Raw genomic sequence first — 27,330 nt, forward strand, 5'->3', positions numbered from 1 at the left:
AAACCATCAACATCTTGGTTTTGTGCTCTCCAGGTCTTCTCCATACATATCTATATATCCATTTTTGTGCCATATGCTTGTATGTTTATTTACATGTTCTCTTTTCTATAGAAAGACAAATATCCTGCAAGATTTATGAAAACCATCCTCTGTTCTTGGGCCTTCTGTCTGCCACAATACCCTGATGATGTCACTATGATATTTTATTCGTTAGGAAAGAGATAATCACTAACTTTTACTGGATTCTTTTTCCGAGCATTCTCTTGCCCTTCCAAACACACTAACCCACTTTGTTTCTTCTGCCTACTGGCCCCTGTAACTCTGTTGTGTGCTCCCTGCACAGGGAATATCTTTCTCATAGTTTTCTCTAATTAGCACAGTATAACACGTACCTGATTCTTAGTTAAGGCTCAAATGATACAATAAATTATTGTAAGACTGAAAGAATCTAGCTGTACAAATGTGACTTCAATTATTCTGGTAATGGTAACAGAAAATGGGAATGAGCATTGGAAAAAATGATACTACTAGCTCCTCTCTCACAACAAAAGGGCAATTGACAGATAGAAACCTATACCCTTTTCTACATTTTTTTTTTAATGGCAATTTCAGATCTCAGTAGATGTTGGAAGAATAATTACTAGAATATAGACTTTTTCGTGAGACCTTTACATTGACTCCAGTGCATTACATATGTATAGTAAGCTGAATAACACCAATCTAAGCATATGTGGACAATTCTTTACTACTTTATATCTTCTATGGGTTATTTTTACTTCACTCTGCAAAGGGTGAAGGCAGGAGAAAAATCCCAGCTCTTCCACATTGCAGTTTAGTAACCATCCCTCTGAGCTATTAAAATCAAAGGAGTAAAAGCAAGGTGGAGCATTAGGGAAACTTGTAAGGGTAAATGACAGCATACTTATTTCTCATTCAGAGAGTCACTACTAGTTGATAAAATAAGAACACTAAATTATATACATTCATACTCCAAAGATTAAACTAAAATTAAAAATATTAATTAACAAAATTACTGTCCAATCTCAGACAATGAGATTTTAGCATGAACACACTGCTTATATTTGCTGTCCGAGCTCTACTAGCACCTACAAGTGTCAATTATAATCAATGGCTCGATATCATGATCTTTTCCTTAATTTATTAACCTATAGAGAGAGGCTCATCTACATGGCCCAATGCAGACTGCTCTGTGCTAATTCTACCCGTCCTCTGAGTTGGCCAGCTATGAGTCAGCTCCCGTCCAAAAGTTATAAAGCCACATTAATGAAGCACTGAGAGAGAGGTCTTATCACCATGGATTAATTACTGCACTAACAAGGACATGATCTGATTCACATCTGGCAAGCCTTGAGTCTGCATGAAGTTAGGTCTGTCTGAGTCAGAGGAGAAGCACGAGAAAAAGTACTACTAGGACTAATCAAGTTTTAGGTTGTCTTCTTGCTGTCAATGAAACTGGTTCTTTGTACAAAAATGGCATAAGATTAAAAAGAAAAAATCACAAAGATCAGTCACATGACAAAATTCAAAAGAGTTTTGGGCTACAGGAAGAGAATTGCTAACAGGTCAAGGGAAGTGATCCTTGCCATCTGCCTGTTTGAGACATATTCAGAGCACTGGTACCAGTTCTGGGCTGGAATCCAGACAGGGACACACTGGAACAAATCCAGCAAAGGACTAAAAAGATGATTAATGGACTGGAGAATCTGACATATGGGGAAAGGCTGAGAGAGCTGGGACTATAATCCTGAAGAAGAGAAGATGGAACATCATATCAAACACCTGGTAGGAGGAGTATTAAAAAAAACAAGTCAGTCAACACAGCCCAGTGAAGGAGCAAGAAGAAATGGGCACAGACTGAAATACATGAAATTCCTATAAAACATAATTATATTTTTTTACTGTTGGGGTGATCAGAAACTGGGAATAGGTTTCCTAGAGATTCTGTGGACTCCAACCTTGGAGATATTTCAGAACAAACTGGACATAGCCCTGATCAACCTGCGGTAGTTGACCATGTTTTGAGTAGGATGGGACTAGATAAATTTGAGAGGTCCCTTTCAACTTTAATTACTGTCTGTATTCTGTAATTTCTTCCAAATAAAAACTCTTATTGAAATAAAAATGTTGTAAGGCATACATTTAGCCTGGAGAGAGACAGGCAACACTGGACAAAAAGTCATTCTAGGCTGAGATAGACATGAGGTTGATATCATTAGGTGCCCCTTCTCTCTCCAGTGCAAATACAGCTCAGCCAGCTCCCAATTCAACATCCAAAATTAGAAGAGACGAATCCCAGCCTTCTTCACCAATCATAATCAGCATAAAAACAGGTGACAAGGTGAAACACACAGCAATTAAATGTGTTTTGTTGCACAATGTAGTGTCATACATTCAGAGCTAACTAATTGAGGAACACCATGCTCAGGAGATAAAATTGCTTCTGGCACCTAAGCTAACTCCATTCTCTCTCTGTGGCAGGGTTTTTGTTGAGTGACTACATTCTGGGTGCTTTGCTCAACTCTGACACAAGCCAGGAATTAATTTCTATTCTACACAGTGCCACAACAGAAGCAAAATCAGAAGACTGTTACTCATTCCTGTATGCTTAACAATATATAGCTGCAAGGTGTGCAGTATGAGATGCTCACTGGCAGCAAAGCACAATGTCAAATTATAGCGTGAACCTGTTTTTAAGGAGCTGTGTATCCAAAAAGGAGAGAAACAGATCACCAGAGACTTCACATATCCAAACAACAACAAAATACTAACTCAGCTGCTAGTGGAAAACAATCAGGCTATCCACCAGCATGAGGAATCACACAGAGCAAAATCCATGGCAGTTAGAACACAGCTATGCAGCTACTCATGCTTGCATAATCGTATTAAACATTTTCATTCATTTCTGCTTGTTAAAGTAATATGATGACTTCCTCTAGTTTCAAACATGGCAATGAAAGGAAGCTTTACTTTCTTCAGCCTGCTGCGCAGCTTTAGTGCCAAAGGCAACAGCTTTTTAATCCAAAGCTAGAGTTACAAGATGAAATACATTTACCAGCACTGGGGAAAAAAAAAAAAGAAATGAAAAAGGGAAATGGGCCCTTCTCACCTGCCCATGTATAACCATGTGAGCTAAATTAAAAACATACATTGTCAGCTGGAAGCTCATTTGCGTGAGGAACCGTTGGCAGGTTTTGACAGCGTACGGTAGAGCGGTGTTACAGAGCTGCGTGTCCTTCCCTTCCTCTCGGCTGCTCAGCAGTACAGAAGTGAGAGCTGAGGAGCAATTTCACTGGAAGACCAAGACAGCTTTTATGAAGGTGAGTCACAAGATTCAAAGGACAGCGTATAAAAGAAAAGCCTGCTTTGGAGTCCATTTATAACACAGAGCAGGACAGAACTAGGCCTGGAAACAGAAGCCTGTGGCTCTCCCTCGGGGATTTGCTACACGATGAAGGAGATGCCAATTTTGAAACCCAGAGATTGAAATGTAGCAATCATGAAAGTGCAGGCACCTTTCCCTTCAGTTCACTCAATCCTCTGAGATTTTGATAGAAGACAGTAAGATCAGTTCATTCCCCACTGCTGCCAGCCTTACATGGAGCATACAGCTATGCATTAGGAGTGCTGAAGAATTAAAAGGAAATTGAGAACGAATCATGCAGTTTAGTTCAGTACTACCAAAATTAAAGGGACTTTTACCCAGTGACTTTAAAGGAAGCAGAACTACTGCCTGAATAACAGTGCTTTATGACTTACTCCTTTACTATCAAATATAAACATTAATTTAGAAGGCTTGAGCCATAATTACAGTTTCTAAATTACCTATCAGTTCAGTCTCCCTGGTGATGCAATCATTTCAGCCTCTCTCCTCACCATTCTGGCAATGCCTGTGTCTGTCTGTTATGTGAGTCTCTTGAGCAAGCAGATCATGCTGCTCTCAGGGACAATGAAAGGCAACTTGGCCCTTCTCTCACAAGGCACCTCTACTCAGTCAAAGAAACAGCCTTCGCCTTTCTGGAACTGAACTACTGTTCCTCACTTTAGTAAGACTACAAGTACTGGGGCATTCAGGAATGAAGAGTCGGGCAAAATCCAGGACAGATTGTTCTTATAACTGCTGGTGCAGATCCTGCATATGCTTCCAGCACCTTGTCATGGCTGCATCTCCTATGGGTTCTCAAACTGTTTCTTGCAGATGTCTGGCAATGCTCTGCCCAGGCTGCTCATCCACTCACTTGTGACTGCTACATTTGAATTTGACAGCATTTTCCTTCTAAAAATTTTCCATTTTTTAAGGTTTGTTTTTCCAGAATAATGAAACAAGACCAAACATTAGCTTTTTATTTTGCTGGATGTTTTTTTATACACAAACTGAATGAAGATTAACTCATTTTTAAAGTATTTCAGTTGATTACTCTCCCCTTACATGTGCTATGCAGATTGCCAATTTGAATGGTGTATTACCTACTATTTCTAGACTATTTATCAGATGTACAAAACAAGCAGAAAAAAAAAAAAATTGTAGGGCATATTTATTGAATAGGTAGCGACATTCAAATTTATTGACAGTCATCCAAGAAGGTGATTTATTGATGAATATTTAAGAACACTTTTTTTTTTATTTTTCCCAGTGAATTTTTTTCTTAATTTCTTTCCCTAAAAAATTTAACCTTTGTCTCAACAGTTATATTGATAGTCTCTGGAAAGTACTGCTAGCTCTCATAGCTCTGCCTAGCTATTTAGTTTAAGGCTTAAGTGAGCATTTGATTAGATACTACAGCTTCTTTGAGTAAGGATGGAGTGAAGAAATAATTGTTCTCAAAGCAGTAGTGATTGACAGAAACAGAACATTTGCCAATAAGTGACCCAAATTGATTTTTTTGCTTGCTTTTTAGTAATAGCTCCTTTAAATTTGTGTAGGAATAGATGTTAGTGTTTTAGGATTAGATAAATATCTAATCTCTCAGGCCTTCCTACCTTCTCGGGTTTTGGAAAACAAAATTTACAAAATTAATTTTAATATAATATTATTGAAATATTCAGTGTATCCACATTCTGAAACTATAAACTGCAGTATTCACATCTCAAAAACCAGTATCCCACCTACATTTTACTCAACCAATTGAGAATCTATACTTCATTCACAATGTACTCTGAAAGGTACAGATGGAGTATTGTTTAAGAGGAAGATGTTATAAATTACTAGTATTGGCAATACTGTTTAAAGAAGTTGTTTGTGTTTTCCCCAGGGAAGGGATGTGAACAGAGTATGAATATATTTAATGGGAGTCATCAAAAAAAGGAACATTTTATTATTTAGAAGCTGGCACAGATATGCATTTCTTCATTAGTTCCCAGGTAAACTTCTCTTTCCATGTCTGATGTCACATCATCAGTTCTACATACTAAAGTACACCAAGACAAAAGCTGATGGCTGAAAGCCATACTTCTTTTCAGAACACTATGCAGAACAATTGCAAAATAACTGCGTGTTGTTATGGAAAGAAGAATACCATCATATCCTTACACTTCCTCTCTTCCACAAAGTTCCTTCTCCCATCATCTCTGCCATTTTCCTCACAACATAGTAAGATGCTTGTAGGAACTGTCAACATGAAATACGGGCAGATGGAAAATATTATTCTGAGACATCAAAAATATGCTGGTGATGTTCAAAAGTTAAGTATAACACTGATATTAGTGAGAAAAACAGAAGTTATGCCTTGCAGCTGCAAGGATTAGTTGTCTGCTTGTGCAATTAATTACTTTCCAGAAAGTTCAAGTCATTATTTGTGACAGGAATATTTATTGGTAATCACTCAGTAAGAAAGCAGCCATCCACAATTGACCTACACACAGACATGTAGTCTCCAAAATGGCTGGCTGGTTGTTTTGTTGCTGTTTTGGGGGGTTTTTGTTGTTTTTTTTTTTTCAGACATGATGTCAAAGAAGGCAAAGCTGAACAAACTAAAACCATTCTATAGGAAATGGAAAAAGGAAAATTTTGCTTTTATATCATTGTGCATTAACACACTCCCATTCATTTTTTTTAAACATTAAAATCAGTACACAGAACAACCAGGCTACTTGTGCTGTCTTTTCTCCTCTAATGCTTTTCTCCTCCTTCCTTATGTTCTTTATCTGCGTGCTTAACTCAAATATCTATGTATATGAGTACAAATTACTTGTATACGTAGACATTTGAAGGGTCTGGGACTTCAGATTTCAAGTGTTCACAGGCAAGATACAGGAATTACAGCTTGGTAACATAACCCTGATGATCTTCAGTCTAGAGGGATAAAACCACAGTTTTACTTCAATAGGTCTACAGCAGAGAAGAGTAGGCAGCAAAAGCTTTTACAGCTAGTCTAAGAAACTACCATTTTCTTGGACTGTACAAACCAAAACCAAAGATGCTATTTGTGTTATTGGTGTTATTTCTTTTTTAATTATTTCTATCCAAAAGTGAAAGTCTCATGCAAACAGCTGCTAAGTGGAATGTGTGGTCACAGGCCAAGACCACCACCTAGAGCAGCTTCAAGAGACTAATACAGAAAAATCCGACAGTAAAAAAAAGAGGTATTTGCAGCTTCAGCTGATGGACCAGGCCCTTAAACTGAGTTCTATGGCAGCTCCATGTATTCTGGCTTCGCGATAAATGACATATGCTGATTTGTGTTTCCATGTCAACTGTACAAAAAGTTTCCTCTGAGGTCTGAGATAAACTGCAGTTCAAACCCCAGAAAACTCACCATATGCATAACAGTTCCTATTTAGACTCACCTGTAGGTAGATAATCAGTGCACGTGTCTCTGTCAGACTAGACATTCGAAGTAGAACCACGTTGATATTTGTAGTTAACCTTGCAGCCACCCTTAGCCAGCTCTAGTAAAATGAGCTGCCCTTTCTTCATCAGATCTGAGGTAGAACACAGGATTAAAGTTGGAGATTGAGGTTGATTCTACCCTTCAAGCAAATATTGACAAACATGGTGCTTTTCACCCCCACAAAGTACATTACATCTCCTTCCTAAGACAGCGGAGTACCTGAGAAGCCTGTGAATAAAAGCCAAAATGTGTTTGCCCTGACACGTTTTGCTTTTGGTTCCTGCAAGGAGTCCAAGCAAACTCAATATTTCTACAGCTATGGAGACTGACTGAGGGGCAATCTACTGAAATTTGAACAAAAACTTCAGCTGAATGTAAGAAGGAGGGACTGTGAGATTAGATTCACAGGTTCTCTGCTCAGGCACAAAGGAGGGATGTAACACAGACTGACCAGTGAACAACAGAAACCTCTTTATACAAGTGACAGCAGTGTTAGCTATCTTCCAATCACTCTTTGCAGTTATTGGCACATCATTCCTTTTAGGGTGTCCAAAGGAATCAGTGAAGCCCAAATTTGAGTCTCTTATGGAAAGAGTCAAAAATCTCATGAATATTTCATAGAATATTTTTTTTTTTCATAGAATTTCTCCTGCTGAATAGGAAAGTGTGGTTATTACAGATGTGTTGGTTCAATCTAACCTGAATCCCTCATAGTAAAAGTGAGATAGCCTGGATATTTTCTTTTTGGTCACCTATCCATCAGTATAAGTGGCTGATCAGAAGGTCGTCTTGGAAGGCCCCAGTAAAACTTCTAGGGCAGAAGCATTTCAAAATTAAAACTTAAACTTAGGAAGACTGTACATGAGTACTGGCATCACGTTACTTACAGCACGTGCATAATAGAAATAGTGATCTGTTGCAACAGTCTTATTATTGAAATGAAAGAAACAGTAGAAACAAATGCAAGTTAAAAAACCTGAGTCTTGCCCCTGTCTCCAGTCCTGCTCAGATTTGGGATTCAAATCTGGCCCAGCTGCAACCTCCATCTCTAAAGTTGTGATGTAACTATTTGTTCTAATCAAAAGTCTTCTAATTTTCCTTTACTAAATAAAAATGTCCTCACAAAAGAAAAACTACTTCCACTTTAGTACATTTTACATTAGAAGTTTCCATGCGTTTTAATATCTTGAATATGTTTTTATTGAGCCATGACAGGTTAATTGACCAGAAACCTGTTCTGTCATTTACTCCTCCTTTTAAACTTATGTCTTCATATACAGCCTACCTTGTTGGTTGTTGGAGGGGGGGGTTGGTCCATTTTTAAACTGGTTTGCAGAAACTAAAATACTGCACTGAGGTTCCTTGAGATCCTTTAATTACATCATCTGAACCAGACAGAATTTTTTTACTTTTTATTTTTTTAATTTGGGGGGGAAAAAATGATAAAATGATTTGCTGTTTATGCAGCGAACACTGAAATTCCCAGTGAATGTGGAAATTAGTTCACAGTAACCTGTTAGTATATAGTTCCATCTTGATGACATCTGAGAAACTCAATTTTGGTAGCTGAGACATGAAAATAATTGAATTTTTTCTTATTTTCATGAAGTTCCCACTGTAAGTGAAGAGTCGATCTTGATTAGTAATCTATTTGGTGATGGCAAGGACAAGTTAAAATCAATACTGTTTAGTGCAATAGTCTGTTTGGCAGCTGCTTTGCAACTTTTTAGAATTTTATTTGTCCCTTATTTTGTCAATTTTACAGACAAGAAATAGTCCAAAGCACTTTCATTAACAATTTTGATTTCTGTGGCTAAGTTTTTTAGTGGAAAAAGTACAACATCCAAAATAATGTTCTAGCACAGGACCAGAAAGATGTTCATCTTTACAAAACAAAAGCAAAAATATGTTTTCCTGGAAAAGAAAATTCTAATGCTTCTTCAAATAATGGCAAGGATAAATGCCTAGAGATAGCGTTGTCTATTTATACTCAGTATAAATAGGTAGAATTACTCATTATCTTAGCGGCAGAAAGACTACACAGTCTCTCCTTTGTTGCCTGTTATGCAAACCCTTTGTTGATACCTCTAATACACACAACTATGCACACCAGAGAGAAAGATTATAAAAAGTGCTAGAAGGGCAACCCATGATGACAACCAAGCATGACAAAGGAGGTGGCAGGAAAGTCAGAACAAATAATTGGATAATTAATTGTGATCACATATTTTGCAAGAGATTTTTCTAAGCTTCAAGACGCATGAGCATTGAATGGTGTTTGGAAATTTAGTAATCACACAAACCAAAACTGTCACAGGTGAAGTTATCTAAACTCTTCACTGTGGCAAAGATACATTTCCTACAGAATTCCCCAGGCACTCTGCTGATTTTACTTTAAGCTTTCTAAAATCCACATGACTCCATGAGGAACTAAGTAAATGGACCCTCACTGGCGTAAACCTGCAGTAATTCAGAGGAGGGTCAGACCCAAGAGAAGAAAGATTGCATGTGAAAAATGTGAGGTAATGGGCAGCAGTACTCATCTGGCAATGTAAAGAAAACAAAACAAAAAATAAGTCTGTAAAGAGTTTGCATCAGAGCTCACCAATCTACAACCGAGATAATTTTTCTGTTTTGTTTTCTTTTTGTTTTGCTGTTATTGATAAGCATATAATTAATATCCAAATTATTCACTTATATGCAGGTCTGATTTCTGAAATAACAGTATGTTTATAACAGTGTGCTTTCCTAAGCACAGTGCTTAGCAAAATCCAGCAATTACAGGCTTTGTTAAGCAACAAGAAATAATTAAAACAAGGTAAGTGAATTATGGAAGAAGAAGTAAAATAAAAACATTTGAGAGTAAAATGCCACATTTTCACAATAATTTTATGACTATACACTTATGAAATTTTTTGATAGCAGCATTACAATAAAATGTTCATGTTCGTTGCTCTGGATGAAACAGAAATCTTTCTATCTGGCTACTGCACAGTATGAGACATACCAACAACGTATGTGCAAATCTGGTAGCAAACCAGCACAGAAGGGTAACTGTTCTATCATGAGACACTGTGTGCCTTATTAAAGGATAATTTGTTTCTATCCTTGGAACCTGCATTCTATATTTATTATTCAGAGCATTCATTTATGTCCTTACTTTCCTTAAATCAAATTTTACAATGCTAGCAAACCTGAAATTTCACTACATTGTATGAAATGACCGTCCTTAGGGATTTGAAATCTCATTAATATTACATAGTAATAATTTTACTGTATGTTCTAGGAAGTAATCTCTTATAGATTTTAGAACATATATTAGAAGCAGGCCAGAAATTTTATTCAACTTAAATATGTATTATACGACTTGGTCATAAGCGTTTTACCTTTAACGATGGAAAATGACTTCCTTGAGCAGCATGCTTTGTATCTCAATTAGCTTATTTGTCATTGCCAAGGCAACTCTAACAGTAGCAATATCCAAATCATTGCATTTACCATCTTGGTTATTTTGATAATCCTGAAACATTCTCAAAAAGCCACTCAGGGTCAAGTTATGTCAGAACAACATCTAAGGAAAGAAGATCTTGCACATCACAGCTCCATTTATATACTCACGAGATTCCCGAAGGTCAACTGCAAAGCTCTGACAAACAGGCACTTTTGAGAGGCCAAGGCAGCAAGGAGGCTGTATGAGTTGCCTAAAAACTTTATATTAATATGTTTTAAGTGCTTCTGAAATCTTCTAGCCTTGCTTATCTGGAGATAGAATCTCCCTAGCTAGATAATAAAACAGGCAGTGTGAACCCCTTTACATCTGTACACCAGCATCCTGCAGAGACCCATAAGCAAACCCTGTGACATTCGTATTTTGAAGAATGTCAATATAAAAAAGCGTATAGCTGATAACCTAGGACTAAGCAGTGATATAAATCTCGCTTCCAAAGAGGATTCTGGGAAATGTTCCATTCACTTTAAGGACAGCTGAGTTTGGCCAGTGACTGAAAAACTGCGCCCTGAAGCTTGTAAATGCCCTCAGCATCTGAGACTTTCTATTAGAGTGAATACATTTTACATTGAAGCGTTTGAAAAAATTAATATATATTTTGCACATATCTGCTCTCACCTAATTTAAGAAGGTTTCATCTTTCTCCTCAGAGGTGATAACTTCATTAAATTCAAACTCAGTCATTCAAGCAGCTGAGGAAACATGGTGAAAAATAGCAAGAAGTCTGAGGTTTGGGAAAGAGAAGAAAGTACTGACCTTGTGAATACATTGTTTTAGGGAACAATTAGCCAGAAACATTTAATTCTACACTTGTTTCTTTTTAACAATCAAAAATTGTAAAATACTTCAAGGAAATATATAGGAAAAATTCACGTACATGCACATAAATCTCTCCTCCTACGTGAAAAGAAAAAGGCCCCAAAAAACTGATTTCATGAAAAACTATTTTATGAACAATAAAAAGGACCCAGGAAGAAAGGATCTTACTTGCAAACACAGAGCTGAGAAGACAGCTGACATCAACAATTGCTAGAATTGTTCAAAACAAACAAATGAAAAACCTGGGCACGCACTTACTTACGTTTTCCCCATGGTTTTGTCCTGTTTTGCAGGTGATCTCTCTGCCACCTCACACCACCCAGTGCCACTCATACAACACTTGTCTCACTATTATTCTCATCTTTCCATCTCTGGGATTTGGCTACAACTGCTACCACAGCATTCATACTAGAGGAAATAGGAAGTCACTATAAATCAAAACGCATCTGCATTATCAAAATTCAAACAAGATTGTTCACCTAAAAGTCACTCCTACCCTCTTCTCCCCTTTACCTCCTCTCCCCCTCCCCCCCCCTTTTTATTTTCCAGGAGATTGAGGTTTCTGGGTCCAGTATAATGATGAACTACAAGCTGCTCCACAAGCAGAGCTTTTCTGATTAACATATTATGTGTAACAATACACAGCAAGTAAGTCACCTTGGGTCTGCCTTCACTGGAGTTATTAACTGTGTCAGAATATGTTAGCCAAGATGATCATAATTTCTCCTATGGATTGGAGGAAGCTGAATGTTGTGATCTGAGTAGAGATTTAAAATCTGCCTGCTTCAGGTCTGAAAAGGCAAGAGAATTCACATCTGAGGTATACAGCAAATTTCTTCTTCTTCCTCGGGACATCATGATTTGGAGCATTTGTTTTCTCACTGTTGATTGAGTAAAAAGCCTCAACAGAATGTTGCTTCGAGGGGATTGCCAAATAATAGCATCCTCAGAATGCCCTGTTATAGTTTAACCCAGCAGCAGCTCAGTTCCACACAGCCATTCTCTCATTGCTCCACCAATGGGATGAAGGAGAATTTGAAACAAGAAAGAAGTCGTGGGTTGAGATGAAAATAATCTACTAGGACAAAAGAGGAAAATGCAAACAAATCTGCAATGATATCTGTATCTATCTATAAATATGTATACATATATATATATGCCAATTACTTGCCACCTGCTGACCAATGCCCAACAACAACATAACCTCCCGCATCTGACTCTCTTGGCTGAAACCAGGACATCTGTTCTCTGGTGATAGAGCAGCTCCAAGAAAAGGCTTTGGTTCAAGCTGTCAGTCCTGCACCACCATACCGTTGTTCACTGTAAGCATTTTGCAGCAGAAATCTGACATACAGCCAGAGTAAGCTGGATCTTTCCCTTCTCAGTATGGACTAGATAGATGGGAACAGAATGAACTTCACTAAGAGAAGGAACACGTTTTCTTTTCATATGGAATTTCATAACTTTGATATCATTTTTTCCCCTTACCAAAAAGAAAAGGGGAAAAAAATAGAAACTGTCCTATGGAGCAAGATTAGGAAATGCATCAGTTGAGACTGATCCACAGATAATAAGGATAAGACTAGGATGATAAACAGTACTTGAGATTAAAGCTTTTTTTTCTCCTCGCCTCTTCTGGAAGTACAAATAAGGCATTCTTTGAACAAATGGTGATGATGTTAGAAAAAGTGATCTACTTAGTTCTTGCTCAAAAAATGAAAATTATTGTGATAATTTCTACCTTCGTTATAGAGCTTTGGTTTTCAATGAACAAGAAAAACAATTCATCACAACACTTCTCACCATTACTAGTTATAAGCTTGTTATCACTTTTAGACTGCTTTGATGTTCTAGATTCTCAAGCTTCCGCATCAAGACATCTCACATCCAGCCCCTACTGGTAACCAAATGAGTGACACTGAACTACATAACATACTGAGTCCACACGAAAACATTCAAAGTGATTTACAGACTGTTATGACACAGACCTTCCCATTAGTTCTTTCTGCTCTTAGCAAAGATAAGGAGCATCTTTCAGAACAGAGAATCATACAAAGTTCCTTGCAATTGGCATTATCTACAAGCCAGTCAAAAGCTTTGTGACTATTATGGATTCTGGATATGAATGAGATATATCAGCTCAGATGGAGTTATTTTGATGTTAAAAAAATATATATCATTCTGAAAGATGATGTATGATGTGGCCCTGGGCAACCTGGTCTAGTATTAAATGGGGAGGTTGATGGCTCTGCCTGTGGCAGGGGGGTTGAAGATTCATGATCCTTGAGGTCTCTTCCAACCCGGGCCATTCTGTGATTCTGTGATTCTGTGACTTTCTTTTGCCCACTTTGACAGATCTCAGAATAGTCACAGCAAAGTCTGTGTTATTCTTTATTATTTATATTACAGAAAAAAACTACATGACCAGAACAACTCTGTGAACTGAACCAAAAGTCTTTTTGTACCCCACAGAGTCCTATCTAGGAAAGTAGCCACTTTCCTAGCAGCAGATGTGGAGAAGCAAGCCATGCATCAAGCCAGGACTCCCTCCACATCACACTCTACTCCTGATAACTTGTAGTTGAAAGGCTTCTCACACTGGGGCATATATCTGGACCCTTCTGTTGCACTGCGAAATGGTAGATCAGTAAACACTGTCAAATGACTAAGTTCTCTGAGCACCATTTATTGTTAAACCAGTTTCATAAAATGGCAGGGATTTTCCTGAAATCAAATAGGTAATACTAAATATTTGGGTTTCTGTTCACCAAGAAATTCAGGACACTTCAATTTCTAAGCAAAAAGTTATAAACAAAGTTCCTTTCTCAATATCCTGTGAGGAGTCCATTTAGAGATTATATCCTTTCATCCAGGGGAAAAGCTCTACTTCATGAATATCGATTTTGGCAGATTTAGTATATTGAGATATGATAATTCTCATAGCACCCAAAAAAAGGAGAAATTATTACAGAGAAATGCTCATTCAGTTACACTGATGAAAAGGACAAAATATTTTTTTTAAGTTCAATAATTAGATATATTAATTCAAGAATATCCGCAATTTTATCAAGTTGATTAATGTTGATTGAGGCTTCACTGAGCAAAAGACATTTACAGTCTTGAGTCAAGTTAATCTACAAAATACCCCTGGATTAAATTGCAGTTTATTTCCAGACTTATCTTACTGTTTCCTCTTCTTTGTAACCAAAATAAATTTCATAAGCATTTGCAGATAATGGCCTGTATCTCTGTCTTGATCATCTCAGTGCTGGTCAGATAAGCTGCATAAGTGTTATTTATGATCATCTCTGCTGTTATTTTATGGCCTTTTGCATTTTATTGTTGTATGTGACAGCGTGATTATATATAATTGATAGTTAGTTTCATATTGTGCACAAAGAACGTGATAGGCAACACATATCCCCAACCATTTTTATTTCTCAGGGTATATATTTTAAGCCATCTCAATCAGGTACTGTTTTGAAAGATCCATTATATTCTTCTCAATGCATGTCTCTCTTTAAGTATATGCTTTAATTGATTTTTTATGGAAATAATTTTTCAACAAAAGACATATGACACATGGCAAAGGAGATTAATTTCATCAGCTACTATTTTCTACTGCAGCACAAAGCAACAAGGCATGCGATAGGTATCTCCCTATATATCCTTATACGTAGAAATACTATGCTCTAAGGGCTTGCAATTTGCTGCATAAAAATATTAACTGCACAGAGCACACATTTCTTCATGAAATTTGATTTAGAGCTAGGATCAAACTGGGGACATTTAAATGAAAGGTTTCATGCTTTTGGGGGGATCCTGAGCCTGGCTCCTGACATACAGCTGAGCTTTTCTGAAATCTAATCTGAGAACATGTATGAGGGAGGGAATCAAGGTATTGGAAACAAGCTAAAGACCTCCTTCTATGACTGCAAATTTGCTCTGTGAATATTTATCACTGTTTCCAAGTCAAGTAATTGATTACATGTAGTCTCTGCTAAACCAAACCAGATTTTCAGCCTCCTTTCATCCCACCTCAACCTCAGGCACCTACTCAAGGTGCCTAAACCAGAATATTCGCCTTAGGCTTCTGCTAAAGTTAGAGATGAGATATAGGATAAATTGCCAGCTGGAAGTACCTATCTGTCTTTGACAATCAAGGATATCTAAACTCCTAACTCTACATCTTCTCCATAGTTAAGTGTCTTATGTTAGTTGGGTGGAATCCAGACTTTCAGTCATTAAGAAAGAAGTGGAAAGAAAGAAATGTCAGTGTCTGATTCATCCAACTTTTCCCCACTGTGCAAATCAATCCTTAATTATACTATCTGCTTGAGAACAATTTCTAATCTTGCCCTCAGGGCAACTTTCCTGAAAATAAAAATGCAATTCTTTGAGAGAAATAACTAAAAAAAAAGAAAAAAAAAAAAGCAGCAGTCATGATTCTACATCCTTTATAGATGATTAACAATTACAATTGATACAATTTGAAAATGTAAATATAGCAGATAATGTCTCTTTTATGTTCAATACTGGTTAATTATTTTTAATCAAAAACATGGGCTACACAGACGTTTTAATACACTTTGATAGTTTCCTTGTGTTCTATTTCTGAGAATTATGAAAAAATCAGTTGACAGGTTGTCATGCAGTCTACCCCTTAATAAGAAAAATGCATGTCATTTTAAGCTTCAGAAACAATTAATGTTGTGCAGCTTTTGAATATGTTGAGCAGTACAGTCTTACTGTTGAAAAAGCAGTCCCGTGTCTGTTACTTAGCAGTTATTCAGTTCTTTGAGAAAACCAGGTCTCCTCTAATATATCTCAGGTGGAAGCAATTAACAGTATCCTGAACTACTGTGATAGGAGCCGTGCCTGAACCTAACACTGCATCATAGGATGAGCAAAACACTGAGTACTGCAGAGATCACAGCAGGGAAAATGGATGGGATTCTCATCTTCTCTGTATTAGGTGACTCCACTTAAACCAACATAAAATAAAGATTGGGATCATAGCCTGTGAAGCCATGTTTACTCACAGCCTGAAGAGAAAGTCAGCACAATCACTGAGGCAGGAGAAAGAATTATTTTCTGTAACTCTAATAGATATTGGAATAAATGCCATAGATGCAGTTGCATTGCATAGAGCAGTGACTATCAAATGACTATGCTTGTGAGTTATTTCTTCTGGAGAGTCCTTTAAATTTAAGACACATCTACGATTCTTCTGGTAAGGTCACAATTACTCAGTCTCAGGTTCTCAAAATGTAATAACAACATATTTTAAAATGACAAATTATTAGCGACTCAGACACAAATGTGTAATAATAGAAGTCTGATTTGGTAAGATGCCTTGTTCATCTTTTTTTTTTTTCTTTTTCCTCTTTCATTTTGAATTAGTTTGCTTTAAAACATGTAACAGCTGTATTTGTCAGAGATGGGGAATGCAAGTGAACCTGCTAGCTGAGCTCGCGCACAGTCCCTGGACAATAGCCAGGGGACACTTCAGTAAAACCTTCTGCAGTTGGTGGGATAACTGTATCCTTGCCTCAGGGAACCTCAGCATTAAAGTTATTAAATAAAACAGCCGCCTTGGCAGTTGGCTATGAGAAGCAATTTATACCATTGTAAATGGATTAGCAAAATGTAATTTCTTTTAACGTTTCTGTTTCAATTATTTCAAATAGATGTGCAGTTATAAATGTTGAGGAATTGTTTAAATGTTTCCCTCATTGGAAAAAGTAAATATAGGTTGCAGTTTTACACTCCCAGGTGACTTTTCTACATGTTTGCAGTTTTCTGCTATGTTAAGTCTTTCCATGTACTCCCATAAAAGTTGCCATTTGGAGACAGGGGAGAAAAAATATCTCTGGTCCTGATGAAAGAGGGTATTACGCTAATCAGGAAAGTATAGATTTGAAATGTCTTGAGGACCAGAGGAAAGCCTACGGCTGTTCTTATCCTACATTCTCAGCTAGTATATTTTGACATCAAGAGCCTGAAGCAGTGCGTGAGATACCAGGAAAGAGACTATACCACGTATCTGTTTGTGAGAGAAGCAGGGGGAATCTCTCTCGAAAATATGCCTCTGTGGATTTTCTCTGAGAAGGGTTAATTAATATACATAGCTCGCAGCTCAGAAACTATCAGACTCCCTTGCAATGATTTCAGCAATATCTCACCTCATCTCTCTCTCTCTCTTTTTTTTTTCTTTTTTTTTTTTTCTTTTTTTTTTTACCTTTTTTGGTAAGATGTTGCAATTAAGCAAGAAGATATAACAAGAAATATTACTACTGGCATGGAGTAATCAGGTCCTTGGGGTGTGATCAAGAATCAAGAACAGACGAGCGCTTCTAATCCCCCTTGGGTGCGATTACCTCATGATGGCCATATCCACTGAGAAACTACATTGCTACCATGAATTGTTCCCTTTTATATTCAACTGCATTACCGAGGCAAGTGACCGTGCTTGCCTCAAACTGCCATTTTGTGTCAGAAGCAGGATGCAGGCTGGTTGCAGCCAGCTCCCTTGATGCTCTGCAAACGCTACTTGCCCGAGCCCACCAGGAACACTGCCGGGTGCACAAACCTCCTGCTTTTAAAAAAAGCTCTCCTCAGCAGCCATGCTAAGAAGCCAAATTAAAGTTGCCGCAGACTTTAAGCGGGGGGGGGGGGGGTGGTGAGGGGCAAAAGTAGGGCAGCAAGAAATAGTGGACAGGGAGAGCTCAGTTGAAAGCAGCCGCGCAGAAGCCTGAGGGCTAAGATGGCAGTCATCATTGATTCAAGGAGAGGGAGATGTCAAGGACAGGGAATGTCAAGCAGGAACAACAATAAGGCATCATAAGAATGCTCAGCAGTGCCAAGTCTTCCAAAAACAGAACAAACAAAACTACCAGACTGTTGCGATTGGTCTATTTGCTGCATGATATCACAAGAAAAAAATATATATATTATAAAAAAAAAAAAAAGGATGCATTTACAATGTACATCTGTCCTCTTCCTCCCACCTACACAAAACTAATTAAAAATACTCTCTCTCTCCTCCTCTCATGCCTCCACCCCCACCGGCATCATCTTGAAATAGTCTTTGCAAACAAAGTTAGACACAAGCAAATGCTCTGCGTGGAACCAATCGTTTCAATATATAGATAAGCAGCAGCAACACATTGGCCCTGAAAGAATAATCAAACGCTAAAGGAAGAGCTAGGAGAACACAAAACACCCTCCAATTTTCTGCAATCTGCAGCATTGTCTATAATATGTATGTTTTCCTGAAGCATTAACACCTGCTTTTGCAGGTGATAGAATTTTATGGCATAAAGTGCATTTATCCAATAGGTTTTTACATGTACTTTACAGCAGCTTCTCACGTGGGTGACAGAATGAATTATGCTCCTGCTGATGCTCAGAGACCAAACACGGTGATATTTTCAGGTGAGTGTACATACACGCTTACACACATAGATGGCATGCTGACAAACAGGTCACCACAGTATCATTTAGGTGGGACCACTGAGCCTGTTGCTGAATGAAATGATAGCACCACAGGAAAGGGCAAACAACATTTTTAAGATGTTGAACTAATAGTAAATATTTTCACCTGTCACAAAATCTGATTTCATTTCATAATGGCCAATTTTTAAATTAGTTGGAAGAGAGAAAATACCCTCAGCACTTAGGACACCTACCTGTGTTACTAGGATCACATAAAATCTAAGAAACTCAGACCACAGAAGAAGTGATAGATATGGGATTGTAAAAAACACTGGACTTTTGGCCACACCAAAAGGAGCACAAAGCCTCATACCTAGTCATTGCACAATGCTATGGAGCACTGCAGGAAGCTAACGTGTTTTCAAGGTATACCTTGGCTTATTGCATTGTCTCTAAAACCAAACTACCTTTGTTTCACTGTTCAGTGGAGAAATCTTACATTATGCAACTCAACTGAGGGAGATGAAATGTCTCTCCTGTGGCGGCCCTAGAGGTATACAACATGCTCCTGGGATACATAGCAATATATACCCCATATGCATAATATACAACTCTTCTTCAATTTTTGACATATCAAAATGTATCACTCTTGCAAGAGAGGGAAATTCACTCTTTTGAAGAAGAACTCATTTGGTACCTTTCTAAAAATAATAGCTCTATTCCACAGTAAACATGGCATGAAATTCACCAGTACTTTGCATTTACCTGGGAACTGTGTGACATTGGTACTCATTTATGGCACAGCAGTGAATTTCACTCTAATTAACCAAACCCGAGCTATAACTTTCCCTTTCTGCCTTCAGCCTCACCATGAGGTTGGTGTTCTACATAACATGGAATAGGAAGATACTTCTGTCTGAACAAACTAGTTTGCTTAGTAGGCCATCCAAACTGTAATTGGTATTTTCCACCTACACAATGAAGCACTTTCCCTATTGACCACAGTGTTCAAATTTTAAGGGACAAAGGATAGAAAAGTGGAATATAGAGGAATATTTGATCACATTATTTCTTTCGTGAAGATACTACTGGTGATAAGTTTGAGTACTTACTGGCTGAAACCAGATTGGCTTAGCAAGCAAGTCATATATATTCCCCAAAGTTTTTTGCCCTTCTTCCACAGCAGAGCTAGACTCTACTGATTAAACTCCCCAAGTTTTGAAGAATGGTGCCATAAATATTCTTGCTCTCCTTTTGCTGCATGGGGAGCTGAAGAGACTCCACTTCGAATAACATCGGTACTCCTATCCCCAGCAGCTTCCATTTCTTTCTCATCCCAGCTCCAGTTCTCCATCTGCTTAGCTATTAATTTATCTTGCTAAAATACAGCAAGTAAAAATCTCTGTGGGGCTGGCATGTCTGGAGGCTCTTTGTCTTTTCTGTATAGCTGCAGACAAGTATCTGCTAAGTTTCAGTATTTGCTCTGAATGGAATATCTCTCAGCTAGAACTCTGTTGCACACAGTGTTGCTAGTGCAGAAGGATGTGGTCCGTAAACCAAAAAAATCCGTTGGGACACTGGAGCCACTAGCAGCATAGGTAGCAATTGCTCTTCCTTGGCTAATTTTATGTTAGTAATGTCTCATCTTTCTTATTTTATAGTTTTTACTTTCACAATAATCTTACCCAGAGATACATTGTTTATTATGAGAGATACCAGACATCTTTATTAAGTGCAGTTTGAATGTTATGGATTAGGAGAGACAGCATAACTGTGTACAGAGATGTCTGAATCATAAGAAGATGATTTTAAAAGAACATAGGAGATCATTCAGTTGACCATCCCTACCCCAAAGCAAGATCATCATTAATATCTCAATACTACTGACACATGGTAGTCCAACTCGTTCTTACACATCTCCATCGATGGGCATGCTTCAGTATCTGTAGCCATTTTGTTTGTGTGTGCATCATCAGATATGCCAACACAAATGTTTCTATGGAAAATGCCAACTTGCTGTTTCTTGCCTTTTCTGGGTGGGCATCCACCAAATAGCATTTCAGCACTTTGCCTTTTTATAAGGCTGGCACCCAGTGTTGTCTTCTGTAGCCTCAAACCACGCTAGTGTCACTTTCCAGAGCACAGAGAAGGAACAGTACAAGCCTCAGCAAACACAACTGAAGAATCTAGATGCTTCCTGGAAGATTAATGTAAGACAGATTTCTGTTTTCACCATTAGGTTCAAATCTGCAAGTGCACGAGTTGTACAATCAAATACAACAGCAAAACCCTTATCTCTGCAGCCAAAGCTCACATTTTTGGTGAAAACACTCAGGATATTAGAGATTCAGCCACACAACTATACAGAAAGGATAACAGCTTTCAACTTTAAACCCAGACATGATCTGACATGGCTATTCAGAGGTGAAAGAGTCTCTTTCCTGCGATCAAATAATTGAGGGAAATATATTTAAGCTCACGTTAGCTACAAGTAACTGAAACTTATTCTGTTGGTTATGCTTTCAAAACCTCTTCTCTGTAAAAACTTAAAGTATTGAAGGATTTTGGTTGTTACATAATGAAAATATTTTCAGGTTTTTGTATGCATCATAACATCTACACTTACTATACCATTACCATAAGTTCTGGAGGACATCTTACATTTAGACATATAGAGATATTTGTGTAGAGCTCACAAAGTTAAAATTCATCATCTTGCTAGTTTAAAAGTTCTCTATTGCAACTGTTTTTTGATGTCAAAGGCCTGATACTTCAGGCATTCTCCTTAGTAGCAAGGTTGAGATTTTAATGTGCTACTTCAATTTAGCTTCAGTTTGACTCCTCACCGAGGCACAGCCTGGCTGAGAAGAGAGAAAAGATAACTGTGAATGCCAACCGCCGATTGGAATGACTTAGTGAGAAATCAGCAGGTCTCAGGCCGTAACTGAGACTACCCCATAAGTGAGAATGAATTTATTTTGCCTGAAGTACTAGAAATGTAATAAAAGTTAGTAACATCAATTCAGGAGGTATTTAGACTAATCAGGCAGCAAGGCGTTTATTTACTATACTTTTAATGAACTGATTTAACAGTTAAACAAACATTCACTCCAGAGAGGAAAAGAAAACCAAACTAAACCAAGGTTAATATAGACTGGTCCCAGCGGATGTCTTTTATCCCTCGGCGCTGTCGCATAGCATTCAAATGTTCTCGTGTTTCTATGCAAATGAGCTGCTTCCAAAATCCAACTCTTTCAAGTATGTTGCGAGCACTACTGTCTGTGTCATTTTACAGTAAACACATTTTTGTTGCATAGCAATATGTTTCTTTTAGAAGATGGGTAAATATGCAAAATGTTTCTGTGACTATTTGTCAGATAATCAAACAGATTTTTTGTCTATCTTTGGGCCCCTTTTATGTTCACTCTCTGTGAACATATGCAACAAGATCTCTCCCAACACAAACACTCAAAGGAATCCAATAGAAAGCTCCTTTTCTACCAGTATTTGCACAAAAATATGATTTTTCTGTATTCATTTTACAATGTAATGGAGTAGAAACACCTCAAAGTGACCAACTCCTACAGTTCCTGCAAATTTCTGTTGCTCCTCATGTTATTCTACAAGATAAGGATCTCAGGAAGAAAGAGAAATGCATGTGAGAAATGGAAGCTAAAGTCCTTGTTAGTAAGTCAGAAACCAGATGTCAGTGAAGTCGCCCAGTTTCCTTGCAGCCACTCCAGATGCAATATGTGAAAATTAATAAACTGCTCAAAGCACAGCACAAGCAGAACTAATATGCTCCAGAGTAAGGCCAAAGAACTTACTTCTTCTATTGCAGCCACAGTTATTGATGGAACAAATTCTGTTGTTCAATCAGTTGATTTACAGGTTCAAAGATCTGTGAAGTTCTCTGGTTTCTTGAGCCAGTAAGAAGCCATAGCCTGTCATAAGCAGACACTTTAATAACTATGTCATCAGGCTTGTTTCAACCAAAAGTCCCCTGGGGTACATCGGTGTTGTATTGCAAGTATGGGATGGAACTACTCCTGGAGGCAGCTTTGCCAGAAGCTCGTGAATTAATCTAATTCTGCCTGCATCATATTTCATCATTTCTTATTCTTCTTCTATTTCCTCAGAGCACGCAAGATTTCAGCCTACCTAAATTTCCAAGATGCAGAATGGATGAGGCCTGTGAGGACATTGGAACAACATACTTAAAGAGTTCACAAGCTCCTCTGAAAGAGATTCCAGTGATGTCATTGGTACAAAAGCTTTTGAGGAATATGAAATTTTGCAATTCTCCATGTTCAAAAATATTAACTATCTATGTAAGTAAATAGATGGATCTGTGCCATGAATGCCTCTATCAGATTGAATTGCATACACCACTGTCCTTTCACATTAATTTGCTACATTTTTTTAATTGTTTTTCTCGCACTCTGAGATTAAGCCCTTAAATGTCAGTGAATCTTCTAGGAGAAAGATGTATTGCTGTTTGTAGTAAATAGTCTCTTTAAAATGTTCCAAAAGATAGAAAAGGAAGGACAGTCTTTTACTCTCCCATTTTTCTTCCCATGACTAAATTTCAGTTTTAGCTGTTTAGGTGGCTGTGTTGATGCATTAATACTCTGATAAGAAACAATAGACCAAAGATTCAACCATAATTATTCTGAAAGCACTGCTCCAACAGCATCTTTTCAAGACTTGCATAAAGAATTCTTTAATTCAAGTTCCTCTGTATCAAAATGAATGGGATCTTTTATGATGAATGCTTTCAAATGCACCCAGGAAGCTACAAATGATGTGACTGGCCACAGGCATGCCTACAGGCTGCTAGGAATTACTAAAACAAACAGTCATTCTACTTTATTTGGGGGAAAGTTTTTCCGTTTATGAACAAATAAACCAGTCTGCCACTTTTCTTATCATTCAAAACACGTGCAAGGAAGTGCTATTTCCAAGGAAGGTCACAGATTTTGAGTTTAGTGTGGTAAATACTCAAGTGTTTTTTGTTCTACACACAAGCACTGAGACACAAATCATTTTTTGTATTTAGAGACTAACCAATAATTCCAATTCTCCTCCTTTAAGAATTATTTATTCATTCAAAGCTCCATGCTGTATTATTGCTAAAAGTCCTGCTAGATGTATACAGGCATGCTTACCAATTTTATAATAACACGTGGTTAAGCAGAAGACTTAGAGCATGAAGACATCTTCCTACGGACAAATAAAGCCTCATTTTTATATAGAGGTTTATTTGTCAGTCTTAGCATAAGTAGACACCTGCCATTCAAGAAGAGGAGTTAGGTGCACTAGATGTGAGGAGAGTTGCATCGCTCCCTTTGTGTGCCTTTGGCCATAGCAAGTTGCATGTTTCTCCTGCGTTAGCATGATGGTCCCTTTAAACTCCAGGAAACGGTGATCTTCTAGATGAAGTGTTGAATAAAGATTTCAGCTTGTAAATATAGGAATGTTCAGAGATGAGGAGCAAAAACTGAGAATTTAAATTAGGAGATAATATTAGCAACATAAACAAGACGTTGTAGATATTTTCAAAGTTATTTAGGGCAATGCCAAGAGTAAGTAGAATACTAATTTTTATGGTGAATGTTAAAGTTTTTCTTTGAAACTAAAATTAGTTTCTGTAAAGAAGCCTTACTACTTTTAAGTCAAAGTGGAATGATCAGCCCCAGGTGAAAGCCAGGTATAAATTTAAAATATGGTAGAATTTCAAGCAATCGTGATGACATACTCTTGGAGACAAGTTTTCTCGGAGAAAAAATAATTCCAAAATATTATCTCAGTCTTGATATAATTTAATTAGGAGTACTGAATTAAACTAAAACCTGTTGCTAGGAAAAGAAGAAGAATGCATAGAAAGCTTAGCTTTTCTGAAAGTTAAATCGTAGAATCATAGAATGGGTTGAAAAGAACCTTAATGATCATGTCGTTTCAACCACCCTGATGTGGGCAGGGTTGCCAACCACTAAACCAGCCTGCCCACCTAATGCTACCTAATGGTTGGGTAGGTAATACGCACGGTCACTTAATCGAGCTAAATGGTGAAATCATCATTCAGAATCAAAAATGTGTTCATTACTAATATTAAATAAAATTAAACAGTACCATTATAAATAGGCCCAAGGAAGAGATATTTATTGATACATCTGTGGGGAGTTCACATCAATTTTAAAAAGTTGTCCAGAAACAGATGGATTTACTCAATTTCATCATATAATGACCAAAAGGTAGTGAGGTCAGAATCATGTTGAACTGGTGATGTACTTGAAATTTTACCAACTATAAACTGAAAGTGCTCATTCATTTGATAATTTTTTTCTCCAATAAGGAAGATATACTTATTTTAAAACCTTTAAGACAGAAAGCATTTAGGACTCTGAATAGCAGATTTTGGACTTTGGGTCTTTCCCAGTAATCAAAGATAGCAACATGAATTAACAACCATACGAAAGGATGCAAGGACAGATAAGGGAGGGACTACTGCATTTACTCTAAAGGAAAGAGAAAAGGAGAAATCAATATTTATTTCTAAAAGACTCTACTGGGAATTTCTATAGTTCAAAGGACGTCAAAACGTATCGTTGAAGAGTGAAAAAATTGCTTTTCTAGAACAGCAACCTGACTGGAATGCAACTCATTTTTCCATAGGTTCAGATTTCTGCTAGGCTCTGATTTCAGGGATATCCAAAATCAATATCCTTAGCACACCTCCACAGAATTTTGTGCAGGTATCTTATTCCATATAGTATCTGAGAAGCTTATGCCAGAAGCAAAAAAGAAAAATGATTACTCCATAACAGTCTTCAGATTTTTAAACCTTTCTCTTGAAAACATTAATTGAACAATTATAGGATTTTAATCGGATATCTGGGACAAATTTGCCTTGGTAACTAATTGTCTTTGTTTACATGGAGAGTATAACTATAACTATAAGAAGATATGGTTTGCATTCCCTCTTTTAAGCTGAGTTTAATCAGAACTTAATTTACTAAATTACCTCGTTAACAGGTGCTATTATTGCTAAAGTTCAATAAGGTCATAATTTTTGCATTCACCTGATTGTTTTTGTATTCACCTGATGTTAATATGCTGTGTATATGAGCTTTTTAGCAATATATGCTATTTTGGATCTTTCTGAGTTTGTTGTCTCAGGGTTGCCAGATTTCTTTCTAAAGGTCACATAACTGCCAGGACACTGGAAACATCCTGACAGTCATGCTAAAGCCATGTCCATACTACCATCATATTTCTTTGTCATGAGGCATGCTAAAACTAGCTGTCCATTTAAACATAGCAGAGAATTCTCTAGTACTATCAGAACTACTGTTTTACTGCAGCCTCAATTGTACTCTTTCCCTCTTTTCCTGGATACGCACAGCAAGTAACACATGCAAAAGAGAAAACTAGCTCTCTTCTTTCTAAGAAAGCTATCATCACTTGTTTGCTTGAGGGGCAAAAGGAGAATTTTCTTGCAGTTCCTAGAATTGCTTAAACCTTCATACTTGATCTGCATTAAAAAATAAAAATTAAAATTAAAAGATTAAAAAAAAAAGAAGAATCTATTTAAACATTCATTTTCAATGTGTCCTGTTCTTCTATTTAGGGAAGTCATTCAACATGTGCAAAAATCACATTCTTTTGAATTCTGCTATATTTCCATTCTGGCTCAGTAATTAAAACAGATAGTGATTACTATAACTAAATACCAAAAGATTTGAGTTCTGTATATATACTTTTTGCTTTATTTTTACCTTAAATTGGTCAGTATTTATTCTTTTTGCCATATGTGCTTTGCCTTTGGGCAATGTTTTGGGACAGCATCTCTCCAAAATAAGATAAGTAATGCAAATACCTCAGTGCACTTACTGCAGGCAATTAATCTTCACATTCATTTCTTTCAACGTTCTTCTTATATGGTACTTGACAGATTTTTTCAACTTCCAGTATTTTTAACTCAAACTTTAATTGGAATTTCTCTAGCCATTTTGACAGTCACGCAAAGCAGAGATATTGTAACTCAACCTTTCTGACATTTTTTTTATCTTCTCTGACATAAGCACATAATGATCCTGCATGACCTTAAGTAGTAACAGGCAAATGACTTTGAACATTCTTTCTGAATCCTGTATTTTGACTTAGTAACAACATTTTTGAGTGAAACTATTTATTAATTTAACCCCATTGTCCTGTCCAATTTATTTAATCCTACATTTCTCCTAATTTTGAAAGATCTTGGATACATTTTAGACAATAATTTTGAGAAAAGATTTCTTCACTAAAAAAGCATGCAGTATTGAATTGTCCCTTCAGGTCTGGTTACTAAACTATGTTAATAATGATCTGCTGTTATTTTGCAACTATAGCATAAAAATATCCTTTGAAGCTTCCCATGTTTGTAGTCATAGGCTGTGTAGATGCTCCGATGGCATCTTATTTCTTGTTGAAGATGTTGGCTTCTACAAAACACGTTATTTCTTCTACTTATTCATTCCCATTTATGGCATAGTCTAAAACACCGAGTCATAGACCAGAATGCACTGCACTGTATGAAAATTTAACAAACAGTAGTTTATTTTTTCAAGTAGAAATGGAATTACTAGTGGCAGCCATATATCATAGTATGTATGCATTCATTTTATGAAGGTCTATTCATTTGTATATTTTAGAAATTACTTTTAGAACTTGTTGGGT

General features: G+C 37.1%; 1 long non-coding RNA gene across 1 annotated transcript; it reads left to right on the forward strand.

The window, feature by feature from the left end:
- The first annotated feature begins 3,208 nt into the window (after nucleotides 1–3,208).
- On the forward strand, nucleotides 3,209–27,278 carry LOC125703008 (uncharacterized). Its single transcript, XR_007380742.1, has 3 exons — nucleotides 3,209–3,338; nucleotides 18,538–18,612; nucleotides 22,752–27,278. It is a non-coding gene; the product is annotated as an uncharacterized LOC125703008 (long non-coding RNA).
- Nucleotides 27,279–27,330: the final 52 nt, after the last annotated feature.

Source organism: Lagopus muta, chromosome 1, assembly GCF_023343835.1.
Source record: "Lagopus muta isolate bLagMut1 chromosome 1, bLagMut1 primary, whole genome shotgun sequence".
NCBI classification, from domain to species: domain Eukaryota; kingdom Metazoa; phylum Chordata; class Aves; order Galliformes; family Phasianidae; genus Lagopus; species Lagopus muta.